Source organism: Dipodomys ordii, unplaced genomic scaffold (assembly GCF_000151885.1).
Source record: "Dipodomys ordii isolate 6190 unplaced genomic scaffold, Dord_2.0 Scaffold67, whole genome shotgun sequence".
Lineage (NCBI taxonomy): Eukaryota > Metazoa > Chordata > Mammalia > Rodentia > Heteromyidae > Dipodomys > Dipodomys ordii.
In genome coordinates this window covers 8,367,293-8,374,635 of record NW_012267283.1, presented here as the reverse complement: position 1 = coordinate 8,374,635, position 7,343 = coordinate 8,367,293, and positions in this window count along the sequence as shown.

The following is a 7,343-nucleotide window of genomic DNA, read 5'->3' as shown; positions in this document are numbered from 1 at the left end:
TGTGTGTGTATTGGATTGGACTTATACATGGGAAATGCTTAACATGAAAATACTTGAAATTTTTCTAGATCTTAAACTTTGGAACACTTAATTATCCTACCACAAAGTAAAATGGAACTCAACTTCTGGGGATTTCTGCCCAAGTGTGGTTGCTTCCTAGCATTAGCTCTTAAGGTCTTATTTGCAATATCTGTCACAGATATTAAGATTAGGTTTTAGAAAGGACAATGTTTTAACAGTGTAACCCTTCATGTCTTGAAGAGCACATCCACCTCAGTATGTTTTCATGACTAAGTTCATTCAGCTCTGTGCTTCTGCCAGATTTTCAGAAGTGTTCTGTAAGAATTCAAACCTTACTCCTCTCTTCTATACCTGGTGAATTAAAACCACTTTTCTTCATATATTGAAGTAACATTTAAATTTGGGTTATCATAAGATTGTGTGTGTGTGTGTGTGTGTGTGTAGTACATACTGGGGCTTGAATTCAAGACCTAAGCACTGTTCCTTAGCTGCTTTGCTTAAGGTTGGCACTCTATTGCTTGAATCTAAGTTTTTGCTAGATAATTGGAAATAGGAGTCGCATGAACTTTCCTGCCTGGGCTGACGAAACTTAATCTTCAGCACTCAGCTTCTGAGTAGCTAGGATTACAACTGTAAGACAGTAGCACTCAGCTTTTGACTGGATTTTTTTGTTCATTTATTCTGAAATTAACAGCTCTGTACAGGCAGCACATGGCAGAAGAATCTCCTCATCATAGGTTAACCTTTTATTGAGGGAAGATATAGGTAGAATTAGGACTATAGTATAGTTGTGCTACTATTATAATGATACAATCAGAGCATTCCAAGTTTTTGAAATACATGAGTGGAATGGACTCATAAGGTCTGATGTAGTACATGACTGAAATCTCAGCACTTAGGATGTTGAGGCAGTAGGAGCACAAGTTTGAGACTTGCCTTGCCTATGTAGTATCTAGACTAGCCTTGGATATGTGTTAAGACCATGTCTCCAAAAAGCAAACAGAAACAAAAAGCTCAAGAGTTAAGACATGAGAGCTTAAAGGGATCTCAGGCCTTGTTTTTATTTTGGAAATGTGGAAATATGGTCACAGTCAGTTTTGAAATGAGATAATCAGATTTGCTTTTCTTTTTTTATCTAAATGGAGACCTCTGCCACATACTCTGTAGAGTTTTGTCATCAGGGAGGAAACAAGTGAACATATTTTCTGAGTAAATTTGTAGTCTTTCTGAAGACTTAACACAAACCTAGGTTATGTCTCCTTGAGTGTTCTACTCTAAGTAGAATGGTTAGGACTGCCTTTTATTTCCATGTTCACTGAGTCTTCTACTAGTGTCCATTACAGCGTAGAAGTGGTCCAAAGTGGTCTTTAGATTTTCCCCTGCTCTCCCATTTGTTGAGTGCTTATTGTGATATGCATTGTTGGAAATGTATTTCTTATCCGGTTGAGACTTGCCTGGGTATGTCTTTGCCACCTATTACCAGGTTTTTTCAGTTCTCTGTGCTTTGATTTCCTTATCTATGAAATAACTACATTGTTGCTGTACTGGAGAATGAAGTGTATCAGTATTTAGGAGATATTCGGTCCATTGCTTGGCATTTAGTAAGTGCTCAATAAAGTGCTTTTATTGCTGTAAGTAAAGGAATGGAAAGCTTCTTTTCTTTCAGTCCACTTCATACTTCCAGAGAAAAAAAGTAACACATCTCTCCTGAAATTATGCCCCAGTGGGTTTTTTTTTCTTCTGACTATTCTTACCTTGCCTGTCCTGGTTAAATATGGCCAAGTCATTGCACAATATCAGTTAACTTTTTATGCTCAGTGCCCTAGACAAAAATGCATGAGTAGTAGCCAGCCCCGTCCAGTGGTAAAAATTCTGCCTTTGAGTATATTCTTCAAAAACGTAAGGTTCCCATAGCCTTAGAACACAAATCTAACTTAATCTGGTGATCTTGCCTGTGCTTTTGTATTCCTTATAACTTGTCACCTCTTCATGTGAAGTCTGTGTTTCTGAAGTATTTGAAATTCCTATTTCTGTGTTTCTCCTGGTTTCCCAGCTTTGAAATTTTCCACATGCTGTTTCTTTTCTTGAGATGCCTGTTACTTTCACCATTGTCTCTAGCCCACTCATATTACCCATATAACTACCAATGTGGCTCATACACACGTCTTTGCTACCTTAGTTCTTGATGTGCACAGCTTTATCAGGCTACCTAGCACCTAGTCCCCCAAGTAGACTGAGACCCATAGGTCTATGAAATTAAAAAATGTGTTTCTATTTTCCTCCAGCAATTAATCTCATTGCTGGCTTACAGTAGGTACCTCTTCTACCCTCTCCTCCCCCCAAAATGAAAGACTAAATGGTACAAAAACATTGGGTAGGTTGGCAGTTGAGTTGGTGTGTTCATATTTTTTGAGATTTGACTTGATATGTCACAGAGGTGTGTGAAGAATGTGTCAGGGTAACAGATTCATGAAGGCAAGTTTGCTAGGAGTCGAAACTTGCCTGATTGGCAGCTGTATTTATACCAATTCTTGCTTTGGCAGAAAGAATGGATGCTGAAACACTATTTGTGTGAGACTTAAGTGGTTGCAGTCTTGAGTTAAATGGACCAGTGCAGGTGTGGTTATCAGCTTCCCTCTCTGCTCCATGGAAAGGAGGAGTCCTTGGGAGGTAGCAGGGCAGAAAGGCTAAAGGGGCATTGTGGAAGAAAGGAAGGGTGGGAAAAGATCAGGTTATGAGAAGGTTTCTGAGGTTAGAGACCCTGCTGGCTTTTTTTTTTTTTTTTTGAACTATTGTGTCTCTTAACACTTGGCATGTAAATGGAAACTAGTTAGCAAATGTTATTACATTTGCATGGTTGGGTCAGAGTTTTTAGACGTCTGTGAAGAATACATTTTTTTTTTCCTAGAATGTATCTCACAGATAAAATCATTTTCTTCTACTTTATGATGTCGGGTTCCGAGTTTTCTCAGCATATCTTTGGCTGCTTCCTTGTACTGTATACAAAAAAATAAGCATCAGTCACAGCACTGATGGGTCGCCTGTGAAGTAGGAGCTGGTACTGTGTCAACATTTGAATCTCCAAAGAATTCCGGCAGTACATCTGAGAGTAAAGTTTCTATCTGAACATTTATTCCACAGTCATAGAAACTGAAGATGGAAAAGATCTGAGGACATCTAGTCCCATCCACGGGGTTGTACAAGAAAAATGGCTGGAACAAAACAGCCTGTTCACTTCATGCTCACAAGACAGCATTTCAGCTCTTGGAGCGGAGCGACTGCAAACACATTGAACTGAAGACACAATGCAAATACTTTTCACAAACCTTAAGAAAATACTTATAAGTACATCATTTGCACAAAAGGATTATTAACGAAAAGGAAGAGTAAGGGAGCACTAGATTGGACGAAAGGACTAACTAAACAGTGCAGGTAGTGAGGTTTTAATGCCAAAAAAGAAATTTCTTTTGAAGACCACTTGAATTTTCTGGTTTGCCTATCAAAATGTGAGTTGGAAGGAAAAGAGTTTCTAAAGTTGTTTTCTTTTCCTTTTGTTCTTTGTCCACACCAAGGAATTGCTTCAGTTGCTCCAAGACTGTAATGGACCCAGTACCAATACTGGGTAATACCACTCTGTTCTGCTTGGCTCTTACTTGACTTAACAATTCTCAGGCTGTTATAGAAGCAGCAGCTCCAGTGGAGAGTTTGTGCAATAGCAAGATTCATGAATAATGGGAGTCACTTCCAGGCACATTAAAGAGCTCAACTGATTGGGTCCCTGTGGCTGCCTTACTTGGCTATCTGAGTCATATTCCCAACTTGTTCTTATTTGTTGGAAATTTCCCTATCTTTTTTACCTTGTGCCATATGTATTGTGGGGCCCTGGTTATTCTTTTATACAAGAACCAAGTAGTTTTATTTGGTGTAGTTTACCCAGTCATCTCTTCTGTGAGCCAAGAATTCCCCCTTGGGATATGGGCTTGGAGTGTAAGAGACAGTTTGCCATGCTCTATGTTTCTCTGAATCAGAGCTTGAAAGAGAATGGGGGCCTTTCTGGTCTCATTAAATAGGAGCCTGCAAGATCAGGCAGGGGAGAGAATCCTAAACTCTTTCTCAAGCTTCCACCTGAGTTCTTTTGAACTGGTGGGAATAGCAAAGAGGACTGAGGTGGAACAGAGCAGAAAGAAGGTTTTGAAGGACATACCCTTTCATGAAGTCTTTTTACAAAACACAGCACACTGTTTCACAAATTGCAAAACACTGTTCAACTACTACCATTTTGGAATAAAAAAAAGGTGCTATTTAACATGAAGATTGCTTCATTTCACCACAAGCAATTATATTTTTCTTTACCCACGAATAGAAGCATTTAAAGCAATGTTGAGCATCAGTAAGCCTGCCTTTAACCTCTGCTGCTGTTTGTTGCATCCTGGCCACAATTTTGGCCAGACAGTTTCTTAGAAAATAAGCATGTCAGCTACTCTGGAAAGGCAGGTTGGTCATCATTGCTCAGAATGCCTCAGTAGATAGAGAAGCTTAAGGTAAACCTGATATACAAAAATCCAAACTTACAAAACAGATACATTAAGGGATAATTAATTGCATTACAAAAGGGTTCTTTACAAAAGAATTCACTTTCAGGTTTCCTTAAATAGCTTCTCAAGTACAGTCAGAATGTGAGTCAAGTTACAAAAATGTCCATGTACACTGATAGGAGAATGGCTGTTACACGAGTTGAGGTACACCTGTACATCAGCACAGACATCCAGGGGGTCTCAGAGCATGGTGGCAGGTACTAGGGCATCCTCAGTTGCAAATGGGTGGCAATGGCTAAGGAGTATAATGTTCCAAAGGCAGGTGCATGCCTTGTGTGTGTGTGTGTGTGTGTGTGTGTGTGTGTGTCTGTGTCTGTGTCTGTGTCTGTGTTGGGTGGCATTATTTCAAAGCAAGTTGCCCTTTTCTGATTTCTAGGGCTCTTTTGTTCCCTCATCGCTGAGGTTGGTAATCTGTGCTGTAAGATTGATGAAGTCTAACTTTAGAGCCCACTTGCTACCCCAGTCAGCATCTCTGAGTTTCCCGGCACTTCAGAGTTTACTCAGCAAATTAATTGCTGAGATATTACCTAATGAGAGCTGTAGGGTGCTGTCTTTCTGTGGGGGATCTGGATAGGTCTTGGTGGAAATGTAGAAAACAGGAGGAGAGATGTGATCAAGAAAGAAACCTTTCTGATAATTGCACACAGCTCAGCACAATCTATAGACATTCATACTGACATGTAGGGAAGCAAGTAGTAAGAAGATGAATCAGCACTTGATAAACAGGGAAAGTTCATCCCATCTTGTGACCTGGAGTCAGAACGGGGATATGGAAAGGGAATCAGCCAGTGGGTGCTGAAGAGAAAGACTCACTTATCACCACACCTGGGGGGCAGCCAAACTGCAAGAGCCTTGTTTTATGTCTCTGCGTATGTCTTAGGGGTGTTGGTTAACACAGGTGGCTGAGCCCACATCCAATTTGTTTTACCACCCATTCTGGTTGGATCCTGGCAGTTAGCAAGGAATGAGTCCCTTAGGGATTCTTCCCTTTGCTAATTTTTGGGAACTGAAGTTGTTGAGTTCCCCTTTTCTTATTCTTTCCACAGTCCTCATAGTTGTTTGCTGGGAAGGGATTGCCTAAGCAGAGGAGAAAACTAGATTACTTACATCTGTCAGTTTTCAGGCTATTAGATGGGGCCTGAAGAATAATCAGAGAGACTAAAACCTGTTCATCCTTCCTCAGATGAGTAGCTTTGTGTGAGGATGGAAGATTAACTTGGTGATTTTCTATACAGGTATGCAAAGCACTGGGCAGCTAGCCAGTGGTGAAGCTTGTGATGAGCCCAGGCCTCAGGTTCATTTTTGGCATTCCTCAGGCTCAGAGATAAGTAACTGCTGACAAAAAGAAAGAAATGGCCTGCTATGTAGTGTGCAGAATATTCTTACTTGCTAGTGCCAGCTCATAGCTTCTGTTAGAACCTTAAGCAATGTATTCAGGTTTATCCTGAAGTTACAGCCTTGCTCTACTTTTCTCTCTCTGGTTTCTTTCTTTTTTGTCGGTAGTGGGGCTTGAACTCTGGGCCTGGGAGCTGTCCCTGTGCTCTTCAGCTCAAGGCAAGTGCTCTACCGCTTGAGCCACAGCGCCACTTCTGGTTTTCTAGTGGTTTTATTGGAGTTAAGAATCTCACGGACTTTCCTACCCAGGCTGGCTGTAAACTGTGATCCTCAGATCTCAGCCTCCTGAGTAGCTAGGATTACAGGCGGCTTTCTCTCTAGTTTCTTTCTTTTCCTTTTTTTTTTTTTTTGTCGGTCGTGGGGCCTGAACTCTGGGCCTGGGTGCTGTCCCTCAGCTCTTCAGCTCAAGGCTAGTGCTCTACCACCTGAGCCATAGCACCACTTCCAGCTTTTTCTGCTTATGTGGTGGTGAGGAGTTGAACCCAGGGCTTCATGCATGCAAGGCAAGCACTCTACCATTGAGCCACCTTCCCAGCTCCTCTCTCTGGTTTCTTTAATAAAAAGGTACATGATTAGAAGTATTGTCCAATTCATGCCTTAGCCAAATTGTCTTTCTGTTCTAAAGCTCAGTCTGCATTTCGAATGCCTATTTTATCATCTGTTCTTGCTCACCACCTTTCTGTCCCCTTTCATAGTAGCCTCTAAATATGTTCATCATGATGGTATCAGCAATCCAGAATCTTCTCAAGAAAATGACTCTTGCCTGACCCAATCAGTCCTTATCTGCAGTGATTCTGAGTTTAGTTAGTTTTAAAGTATCTCCTCTGGTGCAAGTTCTCTAGCTTTTACCCTGCTTCCCGTTCAGAACATAGACCAAAAAAAAAAAAAATCTAGATGGGGGAGTTGTACCCAATCTACAACCCTGGATAATCTTGTTCTAAATTAGGATTAAAAACCAACCCAGTAAGACACGAATATGAGTAACAACTTCTTTTCTTTTTATATATATCTTTTGTTGAAGTGCAGAGAAAGGGCTAAAAATCAGAAATATTACTGTGGCACCAGATGGTTCATCGGAGCTGGGATAATCTGGTTGTTCACAGATTACTTGCACAGAATTTTCTCCTGAAAAAACTTCAGATTCCTGCTATGGAAAGATCCCTAATCTGGAGACCTAGGGCGCAGTGAGCCTTGGGAAGAGCTGCTGCCCTGTGTTAGGCTGGGAGAGCAGACCTGACCTCTAGAAGACCTAGATGTCAGTCAGCTTCTCCATACCTCTGTCAATCATTACAAAAGAGCATTACAAAGTGTCTCGAGGGCTCAGCGATGCCA